Source organism: Pinus tabuliformis, chromosome 7 (assembly GCF_031772625.1).
Source record: "Pinus tabuliformis cultivar Carrire ecotype Pingquan chromosome 7, CPIR1, whole genome shotgun sequence".
NCBI lineage: Eukaryota > Viridiplantae > Streptophyta > Pinopsida > Pinales > Pinaceae > Pinus > Pinus tabuliformis.
The window spans coordinates 604,043,886-604,065,567 of record NC_142293.1 but is presented as its reverse complement, the minus strand read 5'-3'; the positions used below and the strand labels follow the sequence as shown (position 1 = coordinate 604,065,567).

Genomic DNA, 21,682 nt, shown 5'->3' with positions numbered 1-21,682 from the left:
TTCCATATTTTCTTACACACCCAAATAACTAGCAGTGGTAAAGATATCACAATATTAAATTGTAGTAGAATTTTTCTTTAAGAACCAAAAATCTCAAAGGCTTTCACTTGGCAATGATATTGAGGAACAATCGCAAAGTTCAAACATCAATTTGGTGATCAAATGAAACAATTTAAAAGTTCACAACTCTTCCTATACATATGGAAAGCTCTAAACACCTACACTTCTAAAATAAGTTGAAGGATAAAATCAATGACTAGTTAAGGAAATCTAAGGATATTTTAAAGGAGATTGATTATTTTAGGAGATAAGACTTGCACTCAACTAGTTGCCATGCAAAAATACAAATCATTCACTACTGAATTCTAAGGAATTTGGTAGTTATTAATAAAACAAGTGCTTTAAATAAATGAGTGGGTCTATTTTGTTGATAAAATACATTTATATATGAAGTTTAAGCCAGTATCCATCTAATTTCATCCATATCATGGAATAGAATTTCACATCTTCACGATTAATTAAAAACCTACCATAAGTTGAGTGACTCTCAAAACCTACCATAAGTTGACTGACTCTCAAAAGCTGGGTTGGAGATGACCCAACAGTTATGGTGGATACAGGAATAGAGGGAAGGAAACACTTATGATTTTATTTATCATAGGCCCTATATAGATAAAAAATTCTAGGAAGAGAATCGTCAAATTTTATCTTAATTGTTTTCTTTTAATAGTTCGCTTTCTAATATATTAGTCTACTAGACAATATAACACTACATGGTGGAACAAAATATCGTTTTCACCAATTTTTTGATGTAATGTTTACAAATATATGTATATGGATCTTACTGAGAAAATTTTGGGAAATATTCATCTACCAAAGAACACCAAATACACATCTAAAACAATATAGAATACACACATGGTGTGTATATAAAAAATATAATTTTGAATCATTTTTACAAATGAAATAAAAATTGTAGTGTTTTTTTTTTGGTTACAAAAAAGTCCTATCATAAATATCATAGTATTTACTGGGCATCTACTATTTATATTTGTAACATCTATAGATTTGTGAGGGTTTAAATGCAAACCTTCCCTTTTGATGTCTTAGAGCCACTGATACATGAGAATCCTTTTATGAGATAATAAATAATATGCAATAGGAATTTTGAGTTCAACAAGAATATTAAATTTCAGTTGAATGTGGAAACTGCAAACAAAATCAATTTTGAGACTCATTAAGTGCAGTACTAACCATGTTTTGATCGTGGAAAGGGTACATAAGCTCAATAGAAAAAATCAAAATCCTAACAAAAAATAGATAAATAGCACAGTACCCATCCACCAAGATAACTATATGGCATAAAATAATGCATTGATAGATTCAGATTAGAATCATTAATTAGAATAGCATCAAATACAATTCAAAGCTTATGGCTACCAATACCTTGTCTTGGAATTTATATACTATAATAGTTAAAACTAGAAAATTATGACTACAACACCTAATCCAAACTGTTGTACCTAAAGGTTTTAGATTATGATAAAAATACCTTATGAAAGATTTCTAAAAAATCAGAAGATGGAACTCTTCTTCACGAACCTCTTTGCATATAAGCTAACCACTCTACCTGACTGTCATGATGTCATCAATCTTCAAAATCATTCAAACACATTTTTTTGTCAAGGATATTACACTAGTACTCACCAAAAAGAGTTGAACCACATTCTCATCCAAGACATTTGTTATTTTCCCCTTCGTCACATTAATGCATTTGTTATCTCACCATTCACATGCTTATTTTGAAGTTATGTGACAACAACAATTCGATTCAACTGCACATTTTCAACCACCATATATGGAATGACTTATAGTGCTTCAACGATCCCATGAATATAATAACTCTTCATTTCTTGCAAATTCTTATCCCACAAACATAATTGCCTTCATATTTCAGTCCTCGATGCACCACCCGTGGAAATCAAAAACCTCTTGTTAACAAGACACCTAACAACACAAAGTGCATCATGCAAAATTCACTCTGCCTCATCAAAAACCAAGTGATTCAACCCCCTAACTAACACTATTGTTGTCTAATCCATGTTTTTTATCCATATAACCTTCACAATCCTATTGTCCCCAACCATAACCTCCTCCACGATATCGACATGCCCCAACTTCTTTTCCCTAAAAGGTTGAATATTTGCAATAGGAAAAAAAATCAGTTTCTTGGTAATGAATATGGTATCGTTCCTCTCCACAACCTTGACAATGAAGATCTTTTCCTTTTACAAATAATGCATCAATATATGGGTCACAACATCGCGTAAGATACTCTTATTAATCAATTGCAGCCAATGGCCCTGATTTTCTTAATTATGTTGAGAATATAATTTCTCTTCTCCTTCATGATCTTATACATCATGGTATGGTCTAACACAACTATGTTTTGCTCATTGTCAGTCTTGGGAGGAAAAAATTGAAACTAGATGACAACAATTTTAGTATTCTCAACCCTAGTCGACCCTCTAGAAGCATGGTTGACCATCCTCTCAAACACCAAACCATCGAACATCTCTGTATCATCAAGAATCTCCCCCATGTTCTTAAAAACCTTAATGTCCCTCATATCCACGATATTGGGCTTCGCAAGATTGAAGATATTCAATATGATGTCAACGACTACAAGAGTGAGAAGGGAACATTAATGACTTACCATTTTGTTTTTCAGAGAATTACTCATTCTCTTCACTTTGGGACTCCTAATCTGCAAGCCATAATGACACCAACATTGCCATCAACACCTTGACATCCTTCTTTGAAGCCTTATGGAAGGCTTATGAGATGATTTTTGGGTGAACCCCCCCCGCATCGAGCAAGCTCATGCAATGGTTTGAGATTTCCCCTACAACGACCATGACCTTCATAGTTCCGTCACTAGTAATGATGACTTGGGACATGGAGTCCTCTAGCAACATCTTCCTAGTATGCTACAAGACCTCCATATTGTTCTCGATTGTAGCCCCGTCATTGGTGATGATGATGTCACCCATAGCTATGTAGAGCATCTTGTCCGTTCGCTTGAGACCCAAGCTAGTTTGGACAACATTATCTATGGACTTCACTGAGATGATGGTTGCTTAATGGATATCATCCTTATGCTTGTTGTAGATGTATTTTTCTGTCTTCGCAAGCCCTCATGCCTATGAAACAGTGGCCATTTTTGAGGACATTGGAAATCTCTTGGAATGATTTTTCTAATGAAGTTATTATCAATCCAGACATGGCAATCAAACGATGATTTTGAGGTCTAAGAGTGTGAACCCTGTAGGTTCTGCCACAAAGCCTAAAAACCCTAGTTGCACTGTTATTTTACTTCTCTTATCATCTAGGGGTTCAAAAATCAACTAGAATCCTGTGCTTAAATCAAACAAAAAATTCAATGCATCTTAGCCAACATAAACCTGATCTCTACTTAGTGTAATGAATACCCTGGCAATTTTGAATCATGACATTGATCATGAGCATGTGAATAACCACCATATAGCTTGAACTCATGATCTCCAAATTTCAATTCAATGCACTAAAATCTAACTAAAACCCAATTTTTTCGCACTATCAAAGAAAATATATATGCAAAGCCCAGGCTTGGGACCTTGAAAAATAAGGAAACCCTAAGAATTGATGCATACAAGTGTTCAATATGAACCTTGTTGAAATCTTGGAGTGCTACAATGGGAAGATAGAAGTAGTTGGCCCTGAAGAGAAGTAAAAGAAGAGTCAAAGCCCATATTAGGACCTTCATGAGTGCATTGAACACCATTTTCAAATCTAATTGGATCTAGGATCCACCATATCTATTGATGCAACCCCAATTCTTTCACTGATGACTTCCAGTGAAGGGATGTTTGAATGAATTCAAGTTTATCCCTTCTCACGCATTTTGTGCTCGTATGGCACTCATGAAGGACCATCCTACTCATCTTTTTTATCCATCTCACCCATTGTTTTACCTCTGTGTAGCCAATTAATTATATAAATAATACCTTATAATACACATATTATTATATAACATATAAAATCCTTTACCCCTTTATTATATGTTTAATATATTATTTCAGTTTTTCCTCTATTTTATTCCCCAATATGAGCACATGTTGTATGGTATTGCTTTCTCGTGAATCCCTTGTAGCTGGACTATTCTTTGATTCCAGTATAGGGTTTTACTTCTTTAAATTTTATTTATCCCTTTCTCTTATGATTCCTTCTTTTTTTCTCTTTTCCCTAGTTTTTCATGGTTTCATACTTGAAACCTACTCTTCAATTATCTCCTTGAATTGGGAACCTTGAGATTCAAAATTATTTACAGGATTAGGGTGTTCCTCAAATTCGTCCATACGTCTAATCATTATCCCATTTGTTGATTTTACTATGAAATCATGGCTTTGAGTCTTGATCTATGAAACCCTAGCCCTAGTGTATCTCTTTTTGTGACCTAGAGAACTTGTTTCTTTTGAATCTTTAGGATCTTCTCTGAAGTGATTTATCATAAGGAAATTGTCCCAATCATCCCTTTTCTAATGCAAACCTGCTTCAATTATAATTTTAACGAGGAAAAAATGACACATACTCCTTTCTATGCTTTTAGGAATTTTTTGAAGTTTAGAAGCCATCTTTCTAAGACTATTAAGAAGGTAATGAGCTGAATTCTTTCATGACCTTTTTTAAAATGTGTCAAGAGGTGAATATGATAAAACATGATCATACCATACCTACCTTCACAAGTGAATAACGTTTCTAGAATGTATTCAATGCCCCTCCATCTTCCTTTGAATGTCAAAATTTCTTTGTTGTTTTTCTAGATTGTTGTTGCCATCTCAAAGTTTATCAAGAGGTTCCTCCATGTTTCCCCTTTAATTTTCTGCTTTTTAAAATAATTCTCACCAGTCCTGGGAAATTTTGTAGATTTAGTCGGTAAAGTCTATATTAACTTCAATCAGATGTCTCCAATGTCTTCTTCTACTTCATGAGAGGTTCGAGAAAAATCCTGTGTTACCTCGTTGTCACATCCTTTAAAATTCTCTAAGCATTTTAACTATCTTGCATTCTTGAACTACTGCTAGCATTTTTGATATGCCGCTAACACTAGTACAAAATGGCTAATTAGTTACTAAAACAATGACTAAAATTTTCATATAAATGACTATTTTTTAGTCGGTGACTAGTAGTAGGTAATCTACAGTGTCTTATAATGCAACTAACTTTTAGTTCTTTTTATCTTAGTCATTAATTGATTGTCTCAATTTTATCATCTAGCAGTATATTTAGTCATAAATTTGGTCATTAATTTAGTTATTGATTTATTCATTAATTGCCACAATTAATGATCAAATATACAACAAAATATATTACTATATGACCATCTAAGAAAACCAATTAATGGCCAAATAAATATCACCAAAATGTTGGTTGTGTTATAAGGTACTATAAATTAGCTACTAATAGTCATATATATGCAAATTTTAGTCATCGTTTGAAACCAATTAATGACCAAATAAATATGACTAAATTTTTGTCGTGTTATAAGATGTTGTATATTAGCTACTAATAGTCATATATATGAAAAAAATAGTTGTCATTTGTAATGAAAAATTAATCATTTGCAGTAGTCATTTATATTTTTTTGGTAGTTTCATATTCATTATATAAACGACTAATTTAGTAGTTTATATTCATTTTATTTATTTTAATTAATAATAATTATAAACGACTAATTTAGTCGTATATTCATTTTATTTGTGTTCATCATTAATCAATATAAACTACTAATTTAGTAGTTTTAGATTGATTTTTTGTGTTCATTATTAATCAACATAGATTAATTAATATGATTTTGTGACTAAATTAAAAGAACACCATACAATGTGAATTGGTTCATCTAATATGAAAATTGAAAATCGAATATGTTAATTAAAATACTAAACAATATCAAGTGTAACTATAAATAATTCCAACCAAAGAAATTATATTATATGAAATGTTGAGTATTACAATATAAGTTTCCAACTTAGCAATGGTTGGACTACAATTTACACATGAAGTGTTGTTTCATCACTATAAAACATTATAATTGTCTTGTCAAGTCATTGCAGGTGAACTCACCAACTATGAAGACTTGAACATTAGTCTCTATGTGTGTGTCTTATGTGGGATATTGGCTTTAAGGGTACCACTAGACCGATTCTCTTATCTATCTTTTTGCATTTGTCACTCCAGTGTTAGCGTTTTCCTCTTTCTTGAAATCATGCTACTTACCATCAATACTGAGTTCCTTTTCTAAAAACAAAAGAACCTAGAATGCAGAGTGTAAGACATGAAAGACAATGAACAGTAGAATATAAATGAAAGTAGACTATAAAGGATTTATATTACATATACCTCAACATCAACAATGTTAAAGCCATTCTTCCCCATAAGAGCAAGAATTTCAAACAAGTTTTCTTCAGTTGAGTGATAGTGGCCACTATGTGGCCAGATGGCCTGTATAAAAGAATTAAAGTCACCATATAAAAGAACACCTTAGTAACTTAGTGTTTAATTTCTAGGGAAAGCTTAGGCACAATCATGCTAGGTAAGTTACATGCTAAAAAGCTCAAGCTGTAAATAACTTGCTAAAACAAATAATCTGAGGTGTGATGCCTAATCCTTGTCATTTTATTCGCAACAACAATTTATTGTCTAATGCATGAAATTGGTCAAGTATATAAACAACATGTTCTCAAATAACAACATGAAAGTAAAATTTTCTAATAATCATGAAAATCTTTCAATAGAAAACAGTTAAAAGGATTTCAATCAATATCATGTAATATTAATTTCATCTTCAAGATTTAGTTGTTGTTTAGACATACATAATACCAAGTACTTTCAATTTCATAGTTAAAATACAAAGAAAAATCGAAATAAACATTCAAAATAACATCAAACAATAAAGAGAGGATATCATGGAATGGACATTGCAATTATAAAAATATTGTTTACCTGTCCATCGATATCTTATCACGCATTCCTAAAACATTTTCTTACCCAAAATAACCATGAGGTGAAAGAATCACAACATTAAAACCCATAGGAATACTTACTAGAAACATTTCCAAAGTCGATGGCTGAAGTGCCAGAAGGATCTCCAACAACAAATGAATCATATCCAAGACATGATCTCTATATTGTCTCCCCATCCTTTTTCCAAAGACATTTCATCTAACTTGCCCACACCAGAGTCAAGTAACAATCAAATGAAGGAATTGACACTACAAGAGAAAAGGGCATTGGTGAGGGGAGAAAAATGTCACCGTAAGCTCATTAGTGACGGTCAAAAGAGAATTTGTCCCCAAAAATTGAACGTCACCAAACGTGGCATTGCCAAAAGTATAAGTGTTGTGGTGACATACAAATTCCGTCACCAATAATGATTTATAATGACAGATAGTGATCGTCACCATTTCATATGAGCAATAGTGATGGACCATAGCCTTTGTCACCAAAAATTGAAGGTCACCAAAGGTGGTGTCGCGAAAAGTATAGGTGTTGTAGTGACATTCAGAGTTTATCACCAATAATGATTTATAATGATGGATAGCGACTGTCACCATTACATATGAGCAATGGTGATGGACCATATCCTTTGTCACCAAAAATTAGATGTCACCAAAGGTGGCATCGCCAAAAGTATAGGTGTTATGGTGACATTCAAGGTCCATCATTAATATTGATTATAATGACGGATAGTGACCATCACCGTTTCATATTAACAGCAATGATTTATTGTGATGGATCTCTAATGGTCGTCACTATTGGTGCATATATATGGTGATGTTCATTGACCGTCACCAAAAGTCGCAATGCCAGAAGTATAGGTGTTGTGGTGACATTCAAGGTCCATCACGAATAATGACTATAATGATGGACAACGATCGTCACCATTTCATATCAAGAACAATGATTTATGGTTATAGACCTTTGAGGGTTGTAACTATTGATGTGTATATATGGTGGTGTTCGTTGACCGTCACCATTTCATATTTTTGGTGAGGGTTTAAAAATGTCACCAAAGCTCATTGGTGATGGTCAAAAGAGCCTCCGTCACCAAAAATTTATCGTTGCCATTCCATATGAATGTTAGGGTACGATGGAATCGAACCACCAACCTCCTGCTTGTAAAGCAGGTGCTCTTCCATTGAGCTAGCACCCTTTAAAGAATTATACTTTTAGAAATTATAACTTGAGATTTTATAAATTGTAAATTCTACAACTTTCAATAAATTAAAGTCTCGGCAATATTTTACTAAATAAGCAAAGCAACATCGAAGTTGAAGTTCCCTACATAATGGTTATTGAAGTTATGAAAAGTGGGTCGAGGGAAAAATAGTTATGATAAGAGAATCAATATGTTTAGTTTAATACTCAATTAGAAGTGAAACTTTGAAGACATTTATAACCTATAAATGACCTATAACTAACAAATTCACCAAATATTGCAAAAAAAATGTCATAAGTTGATAGCATATCGAAGAAGGGGAAGCAGGGACTTCGAACTCTTGTAAATCTTGGCATGCCTTAGCACTTGGCACATCTTATCTTGTTTGTCATGTCTTTGTAGTATCTAGCACAGATTAGCATGCCCTAGCATTCCCTAATAGACCTTAGGAGTCATGACCTCAAAACTAGCGTTACATTTTTCCATGACTTGGGAACCTTACATTCACTAGAACACCTTGGCACTCCCTTGTTGTCATGCCCTCACGAGTGTGACTTAAACTTGGGAATAACTCATGAAGATTCAACATAAAACTCAAGAAATGAAAAAATACTCACAATATACTCAAATTTAAAAAATGTAAAACAATTCATTCCATGATAAATCCACTTCATAATTAGCGAATAAACAATAATGTATATAATTAGTATTAAACAGACAAATGTGGAATTTTAGATTTACTTTAAGGTTTAGATACATTATCGTACAAAGTTTCAAAATTTATATGTGGAGTCCAAACACCATGGACCGTGAACTACAGTATGAATTAAGAAAGAAATGTAAATAAATTGTCCAACATATTAACCTTTCAGATCTTCATCAAATTCTTGAAAGTGCTCTAAATATTGATGTAAAAAGGAATTATATTATTATACAACTGTAACTCTGATGAAAAGCCTCCTCCACATGAAATCACACTTTTGGATGATACTAATGACTTTTTATACTTGGTTCTTACCTATAGGCTGACTATCGCATCAAACTTGAAAAGAAATTTAAGACTCACCTAGTACTTGCAACTCTAGTAAATTTGATAGAGTATTAGCAAACAATGAAGACAACTACCTCCAACCATCTGACTTTTTTTCTTTTTCTTGTCTCCCTCTGCAAGCATTGGCTTTATGATGTTCGATGAAGAGGTTAATTGAGCTCCAACTCTTCTTTTGCTCTTTCCCTGGCCCAGCATAATTGATGTTGATTCTTTATAATTGGAATTCATATTTTGAATTTTTGGTTCTTTGACAACACTCAATCCATGTACTTTCTTGTAAAAGATAAGCATGGATCCCTGATAAAGCTTCCCACATAGACCGACCTTTGCCCTCAAAACCTTCCTCCTTACAAGCTCTGTAGCTTTGTGACATACCTCCCAAGAGGTTAGTTCTCTCTCGATATGTTTTACAAAGGTCCTGAAGTCTCCTACATGGAGGCATTCAAACATGCAAATGCCATTATCCTTATGAAGAAGGAAAATTTCAAGAACGGAAAAGCCTAATGGTCCATATTCATGAAACCCTCTAAAATCATAGAAAACATCTCTTACTATGTATCCGTCTCACCTTGCATATCAAAAGCATCTCCCAAAGTGTGCAAACAAGAAGTCTATTCACAAAATGCAGAAGGTCATTGTAAGATATCATTGAAGAAAAATGGAGGGACTGGAGTGTATTTACAATGTATAAGCCCTATCTTTTCTGGGAAACATTTGGCATCGATTTTAGTATTTGGGAGTTTCTCTTCATACTTTTTTCCACTTTAAAGTTTAAAATAATGGTTAATCATGGGATCCGTCGTTAATGATAAAAAGAATTTTGATTTTGCAGAAAATGCCTACGAAATTCATGAAATGGATAGAAAATATTTTTGAGGCATTTCTAGCCCGTATTCTAGACTTTCCTCTCCCATAAACATTTCATAGAAGTTTTTCCTGTACAAATGTTGGACTATTAAAATAAACTTATATCTTTAAATTAAGTTTATTGGATGCCTTAAGATAGGATCTCTATTTAAACTATCAGTGTTTTTTTTTAATGGTTGGATTCTATTTCAATTTCTTTGTGTGTTTCCTTAATGATAAGCTTCCCATTTTCCTTGCTTCACTTACCAAGTTGTAGATGCAATAGGAATAATCTTTTATGCCACTTGTTGTCAATCCAACTACTAATAAAATGGATAAATCTAACACTAAAGAAGGACAAAACACGTTAACTCAAGGACACCATTACCCAAAAAAGAGATAACATAGACAGAAGAAAGAAGAGTCAGGTGTACCAAAGGAGTCTCTACTGAAGAAGAGGAAGAAGAATAATGTAGCTCAAGTTTGACTGAATCCAAGGAGAACCAACATGAAGAATAGATTCCCACAGAGTTTAGTGGATGTGGGGTTTCTCCTCCATCTTCTTCAAGAAATTCTTGAGAGATTCCAGATTCCAAAATGAAATCCAACGGTAAGGCAAGCCCTTTAAGATGTCAATTTGTTGGAGAGACCTTTTTTATGCCTACACAAACTAGAGCCTTCACTATCCTTATACAATTGATATCTTGTGTTTCAATTAGTATCAAAGATCACAGTTTTATTATGGTTTCTCACTCTAAGTCATAGGTTTCTTGTGATGAATCTCGATCACAATCTAGTGTAGTTCTGTCTAGGCCAGTTGATGTCAAGGGGGTTACAATTGTAAATGAGATATAATGTATGCTTGATGATCCACACTTTGCGCAAGTTATACTTGAAGATAAAGAGAATTTTAGTTGTAGCATTGTTGAGACTAAAACTAAAAAAGAAGTTGAAGGAGGAGAACCCACTTTAAAGAGATTGGCTTCCTACAGTGCAGATAGAAGCTCGAAGTTAGATTTCCATGAGAGTTAAAATAAAGAGGAAAGTGGTGGAATTAGAGCCAAATGCATTCCCACAAAGATCAAGCCTTTAAATAAGCAACAACCTAGGAATAATGCCAAGAAACCTTCATCCAAAGGGTTAAAAGAGACCGGCACACTCAGAAGGTTATACAATGGCATTTCTACTAGCACAGAACATTAGATCATGGTATCTGTGCCAGTAAAGTCTCGAACACACTTGTTGATAGAGGATCTCAAAGATAAAACTCATTCAAAGAAGAGCCAAATATCATCAAGGGAGATGAAAGGTAGCCTTTAATAAACACCGCGATAGTTGAATCACAAGTAACTCACAAGAATGTGGAGGAGGGCACCCAGCTAAAAACTTATCTAAGGAATCATTTGCAAGAATACAGGACTTCTGAGATCACAACCAAAATTGAGCAAAGGGCCAAGTATTCCAGATAGCCCATGCTATAAGTTCAAATTGCTAAACTCGATGCAGCAGATCTATATTAGGGTAAGGTTAATGAAAACTAACTCAATCCACTTCGTTAGAGTGACTTACAACTGAAATATTTCTACCAAGAGAAAGGAGTAGCACTACAGATAAAAACAGACTCCAAGTCTAGAGGGAAGTATTGTGTGTGTATAGAATGATTCAATAAAGTTTCAACTACCAAAATACAATAACCAGTGGTGATAGGAGGGGTCTAAGATGCAAGATTTGTCGCATGAGGAGGAAATCCTATCTGACTTCCAGGAGAAAATTTTCTCTATTCTCATCCACAATTTGGCATGAAAAACAGAGGAAGAGAAAGGTCATAGGACTCACTTGAACATGAAAATCCAAAGTGAACCTTGGGTAAAATGAAAGAGGAGAGAAGAGAGCACATGGTTACATGCTCTTCTCACAGTTTCAGGATTTTCCTAGAATAGTATGTTAGTAAGGCCATTTACTAGCCAGAACTCCGATATGGGACAGACTTTTTGATGAAATCGAGGACACATACAAGTAGAAGCAAACAATTAGTATGACCATGAACCTTGATGACACATCAATCTGCTTCAGCTAAACATCCAAGAGTTGGCATTCAACTTGGAAACATATCAATAATCTCAATCATAGAAGGCCAGACGAGCCATCAAATAAGAGCCTTTGTATCTAACTATGCAATCTTATGACTTATGGACAAGACCATTTTACTAGGACAACATGAAACTATACCACCGAGCTGAGTGGATAATTTTAAGAGATAAATGCACTCCCTGACTTAAATCATCGAATAAGATGAGTGTCATACAAGATGACATTATCTTTCTAAGAGTTCATAATCTCAAACATAAGTCAAATTTGTGGGACTCTAGTAAGCTGAGATTCTAACTCTAACAACCAAAAAAATTTCTCTTTGTCACTAATCCAAGCATCGAATGTAGAACCAAATATGTATAAACATGTATGAGCACCATCAATCAAACTATGCTTAGCTAGATTTTCCTAGAACAATATGTTCGTAAGGCCATTTAGTAGCCACAAGTCCAATATGGGATAGGATCTTTGATGAAATGAATCTTTGATGAAATGGAGGACACATACAAGTAGAAGCAAACAACTAGTAAAACTATGATCCTTGATGACACACCAATCTGCTTCGGCTAAACATTCAAGAGTTGGCATTCAACTTGACAACATATCAATAAGCTCAAGCATTGAGCTCTAAAGGCTAGACAGCCCATCGGATAAGAGTCTTTGTACCTAACTATGCAATCTTATGTCTTATGGACAACACAATTTTACTAGGATAGCATGAAACTGTACCACCAAGCTGAGTGGGTAATTTTAAGATATAAATGCACTCCCTGACTTAAATCATCCAATAAGCTAAGTGTCATACAAGATGAAATTATTTTTCTAAGAGTTTAGAATCTCAAACATAAGTCAGAGCTATGGGAATATAGTAATCTGAGATTCTAACTCTAACAACCAAAAATTTGTCTCATGGTCACTAATCAGTTCTAAATCATTGTTTTCGCTTAATTAGTTTTGCATGCACAAATATATTGCACAGTTCCCTGAGATAGAAGGGGCACGCATGCATGAGGTTTCCCAACTTAATGACAGTCAAAAATCTCTAGGAGAGCACACTCCCCTTTTGACTCGGTTATCTCTACAGCTAGGTTCACTAGTATTATGAGTTATTACACCCAATAGAGATGATGTTGTGCATGCATGCAAATTGATTGTACCTCTTTTATTCCTAGTTTACAAAATAAAAGCAGGTGCACAATTTTAAGGTTAAAGAGTGAGTTTGGAGCTGCTGCTTTCGATTTCTATTTTCATATTTAATGGAAAAGTAAAGATGATATTTTTCATGTTCAGAAGTCCATGTTTGCTATTTTATTTTAGTAGCAGTGTGTGTTTGTTGGTCAGGGAACCCCTAACAGAAATTATGATTGGCGTTTTTCAAATTTAATGATCTATAGTTATTAAAGGAGTTTATAGTATAGAATCTGCTCATCACAGTTTGATTTTTGACATTTTATTCAAGTATGGTAGTCTATTTAAGTATTTCATGGTACCTTTATCTAAGGGAAAGGATAATGGGTTGTAGAGTACATAGAAAGTGGATCGTTCTAGTCTACACGAGTGTTTATTATCGCATAACCTTGTCCTCTAACAGCTACACCATCAGTTGGAAATTGCCAAAAAATAGGTAACAGATAGAAAATCAAATCAGAGGGCTCTTGCAGAAGAGAGAATAATATTAGAAACAAATAGGCATACAAACTTATTAAATATGTAGAGTACTTTTGAATTGTTCTGAAGATGGGATAATAATTTCCCATCCATTATTTTGACAAATAAATATAACTAGAATGTCCATAATTGTTGTAAAGTTGAAGGTAGCATGACAATCTCCCAGGGACAAAAAGGAATAAATGCATCAGTTAGAAGCAATAGACATTTCGAATTGACATTAGGAACCGTGCCAGCAAAAAATGTGATCATTGTGAGCTGAGTCTAAAAGTCAATTTGAACTAATGTAAAAAAGGTTCTAGGTGGATCCTCATGTTTTTCAATAATCCTACTAAAACACATGTATCAAGAATTTCTCTTTGAAGAAAAATAGCATTATCTGAGTGAGATTTTAAAAACTGAACCTTAGATTAATATTTTTTTCATTGACACACTCTCAAAAATTAGTATAACTTTCTAATTACTTACATGTTTGGAAATGATTCAATATACCAAACTTTTCTTTCACCAAGCTTCTCTCAATGCCTTTTGCCTCAAAGGATAATGATGGATAATTTTTTGATGCCTTAAAATTTAGCTAACATAGTTGATCATACCTACATCAAACAATGAAATATTCATCATGGGAAAGTACGATTAGTAATATGTGCAACATAAATGCAATTATTAGTAGGAAATAACTGTGGATAAGGTCAAGTTAGACATCACCCTTTTTAGACAAAACAAGTGGTATTATAAAGTAGTTTCAACACTCAAAAAAATCCAAAAATAAATGTGTCAACATATGAAATTTTACTTTCTGAGTAGTCACTCCATTATCCACTAACCATATTTCCTTATGAAACATGCTGACCACCATCCATTCTTATAAAACAACCATTGTTGGATCTTCCAAAATGTGATGGATCTGATAAAATTTGGTCACTGTGTTATTTGAAATGTGTTTACCATTGTCTTATCACACCAAATTTCTTGGAGCTCAAGGGCTCCAATAATTTTTCGTCAAAACAGTCACATTTCACCTCCTCACCAGGTCAGCCCTGCCTTGATGAAATCTACCTTCTTTGGGGAAATTTGACCCTATAGAAGCAATATAAATAGAAGGATAATTCAACCTATTTGGAATCTATACATCCACAAGATTGATCTATAGTGATGTAACAAGAAAAAGAAGTGTGAAGTCAAGGACAATAAGGAAAAATCAAAGGAAGAACAAAAAGCGAAGTTTTGGGCATCTCTCTTTCACACACGCAAATTTTCTATGGGTTCTAGGCAAGTCACAGGGGCTGAAATTTCTGTAATGACTACAGGTCTGAAATTTTGACTTGTAGGAGGAAGAAATTCCAGATGGAGAAAATATGAAGGGTGTTGACTCTTGTTGAATTTGGCATAGTTTATCTATTTTAAAAGAGGGTTGACTTGGTGATTGGAGGAGGTATTTGTCTTGGTCAAAAGGTATTGGATTGTATCACTTTTACTTGGTTCTATTAGAGAAGAAAGGCTTGACTTGGTTTTTCCTTAGAAGAGGGGCTCCTCCCTTGCTAAGTGCCTACATCTTGTGTCTCTTGCTTCTGTGATATTCCTGTATTTTTTATTTGGTAATTGCTTGATGAATGACAACATAATAAAGAAGTAGACGAAACCATCACATATCATAGGTAATTATCAAAAGAAGGAATAAAAACCCTAATATCTACATATATTTATTTATCAACATGGTATTAGAGCTAAGGTCATTCATAACACAGCTGAAGATTACCATACTGTTGAAGGATGACAGGAAGTTTCCAAGGAAGCCGAGCTAGAAAAATACCTACTCTAAATCATTTTTGTGCAAATTATATTCAACACAGTCACCTAAACATGAGATTGAAGTCCTATACATGAGAATCTGAGATCAAAGACTTACGCATAAATTTAAGAGTTTTGAGAGGTTCGAAGTACATAAATCTCAGGAGCCATCAAACAAAGAATATGAGAATCTGGGAATTGTTTAAGGGCTTGCTCGAGAGCTAATCAATAGGGAAACATGACCACAATACAATACAAGAGGACCAAGGTTCTAAAACATTGAAAGAATTCTAAGAAGCACACATCAAGTAGTCTTCTTAACATTATAGAAATGACCATACTAGGCGAATGATTTTGGGCATTGTTACAAGAAGCCCTAAACCAACATTCACAATGTGAAGGAGAACTCAGAACTGAAAGGGTAGTAAATTATATTCCTAAGCATACTCAACAAAGCATAGGTCCAAGGTATATAGATATTTCAAAGAGTTGAAAATTGCAATACGAGAAGTTTACAAGTCCAAGAAAATCATACTAATAGTTCAAAGTTCAAGTCACATCTTGAAGAAGGTTTGTGGATCCTATGATGGACTGTTTGAAGGAATTGAAGGACCTTTGAACTCATTCAGATCAGGAATTTTAATCTAGAAAATAAGTGTCCCTAAAGAAAGAGAAGGATCATAGTTAGACGACCTATTGAAGCATCTACAACATACACTAATAAGAATTCAAAAAGAGCAGTAATCAACCATCTTGACAGAATTTTTATCTTGACACCTTTTGAAGATAGAAAACCATGAAAATAATAACTTATCCTTGGGAAGAAAATAAATTCATCTAGAAAACAATTCTTTGCAAGGAAGGATAAGTACCTTTGAAGGTAGAAAAAGGAATGTCCAAAAATTGTCAATTCAAAAAAACAAACTGAAATCAAAATTGTAATATTAATCATTTTTTTTCTCGAATTTAAATCCGTAGTTCAGAACAACAATCTACACGCCTTTGATTCTCCCTAATTTTCAAACATGTTTTGACTATGTTGAATTAATGACTAATTTTAAATAAATTGGCTGGACATTCTACTTTCTAAGCACATTTTTGAAGTCTGAGGAACTTTTGAAATGAATTTTGGAAGTCTAAGTTAAACTGCAATAGGGGCATCATAGGGGAGAGTTTATACAAAATTACTTTCAAATGAAAATATGCTCAGGCTTAGCAATAGAAAATAGAAGTGCTGATTCTAAATAAGGTTCTCTACAACCAATCCTCAATTTGAATGAGATTCAACAACCATCATGAGGAGATTCAACTGTAAATGAATTGTCTAGAATTGAAAATTTAACAGCATCACTCGATGTAGGCTGGGGATGAGGTGCAGCAAAATACGTAAGATAATGCACCACAGGGAGGAAAGTAGAGATTATATTGATAAAGAGAGATAGGTCTTCTACAACATTCAGCCAACAACATTCCCTCCTTGCGCAGGAGTCAAAAAGGGTCAATCAGTTAAGTTCTCCTAGCAATTTTTTCACACAATCTTGTAGTTAAAGGTTCTTTCTGCAACCAAGTAACAAAATGATGCTCTATCCAAAAGTTGTTTAATGGATTCCCTAAGTGTATATTTTAAAGATTTTTGGGCTTGGGAGGCCCCACCATCCTCCATGCAACCTTCTAAGCTGCCTCTTGCCAAAAAGCTAGAAGGAAAGGTAGACATGTGTGTGATTTGCTACTTTGGTTGTCTACATGCTGCCATGCCAGTTTTGATGCTAGTCTAGTTTGGGTCACACTATTTTAGAAGAACAACCAGTGACCTTGGTGGAAGTTGGTGGTAGCTGAGATTTGTTTAGGCTTTCCTAGTGTGGGCCACAGTGCTTTAGATGTAAAACCAGTGACATTGTTGGTAGTTGGTGGCAAGTGAAACTTAGGATATTGACACTAAAGGGACCAAACTTACTGATTTTGGCTATTTTTTTAAGTTCTAAGTTGCTGCATAGGTTCTACATCTTCACTGGAAGCAAAACCAGTGATTTTGGTGGCAACTAGTTGTAGGTGAAACTTAGGGCATTTACATTGAGGGGGATGAATTCACTGATTTTGGCCCTTTTTTAAAGGTCTAAGGTATTGCGTAGGTCCTACATATTCAATGTTTAAGTGATAAAGGATGCGATGGTGTCCTTAATGTCATGTAATGGTCAAAACATCAAAAAGATGGTATAGGCTAGTTGACTCAGTGTTAAGACTACACTATATTACTGAAGAAGGGATATGATATGTTTCCCACTCACCCACATTATTGGAGGGTATATGAGCAAAGGGAGATAATTATTAGAAAAAGGCTGAATTGTGGGAATGTGACTTTTTTCCTCCTGTTGTGGAAACGTTGCCCAATAAACCCTGTTAAAGTGCTTTATTTGGTTGGTTTTCTTCTCTATTTTGTAAGGGCACGAGTCTTCCCTCTCTGTTGTGATAGTTTTTTCACCATCAAGGATTTTGTTTTGATATGTTAGGGTTAGTGGGAAATTTTTGGGACATTTTAAAAATATTTTTCTTGAATGTAAAGATACCTAACATCCTAGAAACATTTCCAGGGTGGTTTTTGGTTTCTAGAAAAGTGCTCCAGACCCACCAAAAACCAATTTCGGGGACGCATAGAATAAAAGACTACTAAATTGAAAAGTGTTCTATTTTGCATCAAATATTTGGAATTAGAACCTTGATTGGTACAATGTTGAGCTATATAGGTGGAGCTTTATAAGTGGCAAGGGCACATCAGATGTTTCACTACCTAATCAAGGTAATAACTCTAATGTAAATAAATGAAGAAACATACATTTACACACATTTGTGTTGTTGACATGTGAACGCTTAAGAAAAATATACGTTGTTGTTGATTGATTATAAACTCTTGTAATTATGAGTAATCTAACTTAAAATGACAAACATTGGTACTATTTTAGAGAAACTTGTTGATTAACTATTTGGGAATAAATACCCTTGAGTGTTCTCTGCACAAAGAATTTAGATTTGAATCGGTGTATCCTATGCACTGTTGTAGTCATTATGGGTTTGAATCTGGTTGCATTAGGTGACATGTGGAGGCACAAGGTGCCATAATGAGCATTATTTATGTTCTCCCTTTCATGGTAAACCTTTCTTTCTAGGTAATTGGGACTTAAAATCACAGAATGTAGGCTTAGGGATAAGGTACTGAAAAATATCCAAGGTAATGCACCGCAGGTGCTAGAGATAGATATATTCCTCAGCATGTCAGGGAAGAGGTATGCATCAACATATCCTTGTAGAGCAATTTTTGAACCACCAAAGAATAATTCTTGACTTGTGGTACCTCTCAAATACCTAAGAATCCACTTCACCACCATCCAATGTTCCTTTCTTGGGTTTTTGATGTACCTGCTTACAACTCCCACTGCATGTGCAATATTACTCCTTGTGTAGACCATTGCATACATTAAGCTTCCAATTGTTGATGCATATGGAACTTTAGACATATAAGCCATTTCTTCTTGAGTCTTGGGACACACCTCCTTACTTAGTTTGAAATGGCTAGCCAAGGGTATACTAACCGGTTTTTCTTTCTGCATATTAAATGTTTTCAATAGCTTTTCTATGTACCCACTGTGAGACAATGTTAATTTTCGCTTCTTCTTGTCTCTAGTAATTCTCATACCAAGGATTTGTTTTGTAGCACCCAAATCGTTCATTGCAAATGATTTTGCCAATTTTCTTTTGGGAACATTTATTTCCTTCATGTTAGAACCTACAACAAGAATGTCATCTACATACAATAACAATATAATATAGCTGCCATCATTTTCCATTTTGAGATAAACACAATGATTAGAGTGACATCTAGTATAACCTTGATCAAACAAAAACGTGTCAAATTTTAGATACCACTGCCTTGGAGCTTGTTTTAATCCATACAAGCTCCTCTTCAACTTGCACACTAGTTTCTCCTTCCCTTTTACCTCATATCCTTGTGGCCACTTCATATATATCTCTTCCTCCCAATCCCCATGGAAAAGGGTTGTCTTTACATCTAGCTGCTCAAGATGTAAGTCTTCAGCTGCTACTAGCCTTAAACTAGCTCTGATTGAAGTCATTTTAACAACAGGAGAAAATATCTCATCAAAGTCTATACCCTTTTTCTGTGCAAACCCCTTCACCACAAGTCTAGCCTTATACCCTTTTCTACCTCCATCTTCTTCCTTCAACCTATAAACCCATTTACTCTGCAATGTTTTTTTACCTATAGGCAACCTGACTAAGTCCCAAGTTTGGTTATGTGCTAAGGAGTCCATCTCTTCTTTCATGGCTTTCTCCCACTTCTTCCTGGTTTCTACTTGTACTGCTTCTTCATAACATTCTAGTTCACTAGAATAAGTCAACAATACATAATATAATGAAAGAGAGTATCATTCAGCAGGTCTACTTATCCTGGTAGATCTTCTAACACCACTTTCAGGTGTTTGAGGTGCTTGTTGTTGTTGTGGTTCCTGTTTTTATTTTGGTTGTTGATCATTATGATTTTCAAGCACCATCACTTTTTCTGTGATCTCATCAAGCACTGTGTATTCTCTATTTTATTTTTCATGTTTCTTTTCCTGTAGTTGATCCTTATACAAAACATTTCCTTGAATATGACATCCCTGCTTCTAATGTTTTGTGTTTTTCATAATCATAAAAGCAATAACCAAAATCATTAACACCATATCCAATAAAGGAACATTTCTTTGATTTTTCCTCAAGCTTTGTTCTATTTTCTTTATTAATGTGGACAAAGGCTTCACAACCAAAAGTCTTTAAGAACAAGTAGTTTACCTTTTTAACTATCCATGCCTCCTCTGGAATACCACCATCCAAGGAACTTGAAGGCCCTCTATTTATTAGATAAACAACAATATCTACAACATCTACCCAAAATTGTGAAGGCAATCCTGAATGCAATCTCATGCACCTTGTACGCTCCATGATTGTGTTGTTCATCCCTTCTGATACACCATTTTCTTGTGGTGTTCTTGGAACTGTCTTCTCTCTGTTAATTCCATTCTCTAAACAATACCTATCAAACTCTTTGCTGCAATATTCACCTCCATTATTTGATGTGAGACACTTCAACCTTTTTTCTGTCTCATTTTCATCCAAAGATTTCCATTTCTTGAAACTATCAAATGGATCATATTTATTTCGAATACAATAAATCTAGGTTTTTCTAGTTGCATCATCAATAAAAGTAACATAATAATCAGAGCCACCAAGAGATGGTACCTGAGCAAGTCCCCATACATCTATATGCACAATATCTATTTTTCACTCTTCTTTTCTCTCCCAACTATGAAGAATCTAACTCTCTTTTGTTTTCCATAAATACGATTCTCATAGAATTTTAAATCAACATGCTTCAAACCTAGCAAAAAATTTCTTGAGTGAAGAATATGCATCCCCTTCTCACTCATGTGCCCAAGCCTATGATGCCACAATGTCGTATCTTCTCTTAAAGCATTAAAAAAATTAGAAATACCATTCCATAAATACAATGTACCAACCTTTTCTCCTTTTTCTATTACCAGGGATCCTTTAGTGACCTTCCAGGTTTTATCTGTAAAAGTAGTCAGACAGCCTTCACCTCCCAATTGCCCTGTTGAAATTAGATTTTTCTTCAGATCTGGAACATGCCTTACCTCCTTCAATAGCCATTGATTTTCATTCTGCTATTTTATGAAAACTATACCCATTCTAATGATTTTATAGGGTTTATCATCACACAGTCGAAACTCTCCAAAATCTCCTTGAACATAATCATGAAAATGTTTCCTATCAGGTGTGGCATGGAATGAGGTCCTTGAATCTACCACCCAGGCATCAATAATATTTTCTAATGAAATAATTAAAGCATCTTGTAACATATCACCTATCACATTCACTTCATGATTATTTTCTTGTTGCGTGTCTCCTTT

The 21,682-nt window shown here is 34.2% G+C and overlaps 1 non-coding gene and 1 pseudogene across 1 annotated transcript; both read right to left on the bottom strand.

Moving 5' to 3' along the window:
• Positions 1-2,344: 2,344 nt before the first annotated feature.
• On the bottom strand, positions 2,345-3,221 carry LOC149248889 (T-complex protein 1 subunit delta pseudogene; annotated as a pseudogene).
• A 4,958-nt stretch (positions 3,222-8,179) lies between these two features.
• Positions 8,180-8,251, bottom strand: TRNAV-UAC (transfer RNA valine (anticodon UAC)). Its single transcript has one exon. It is a non-coding gene; the product is annotated as a tRNA-Val (tRNA).
• Positions 8,252-21,682: the final 13,431 nt, after the last annotated feature.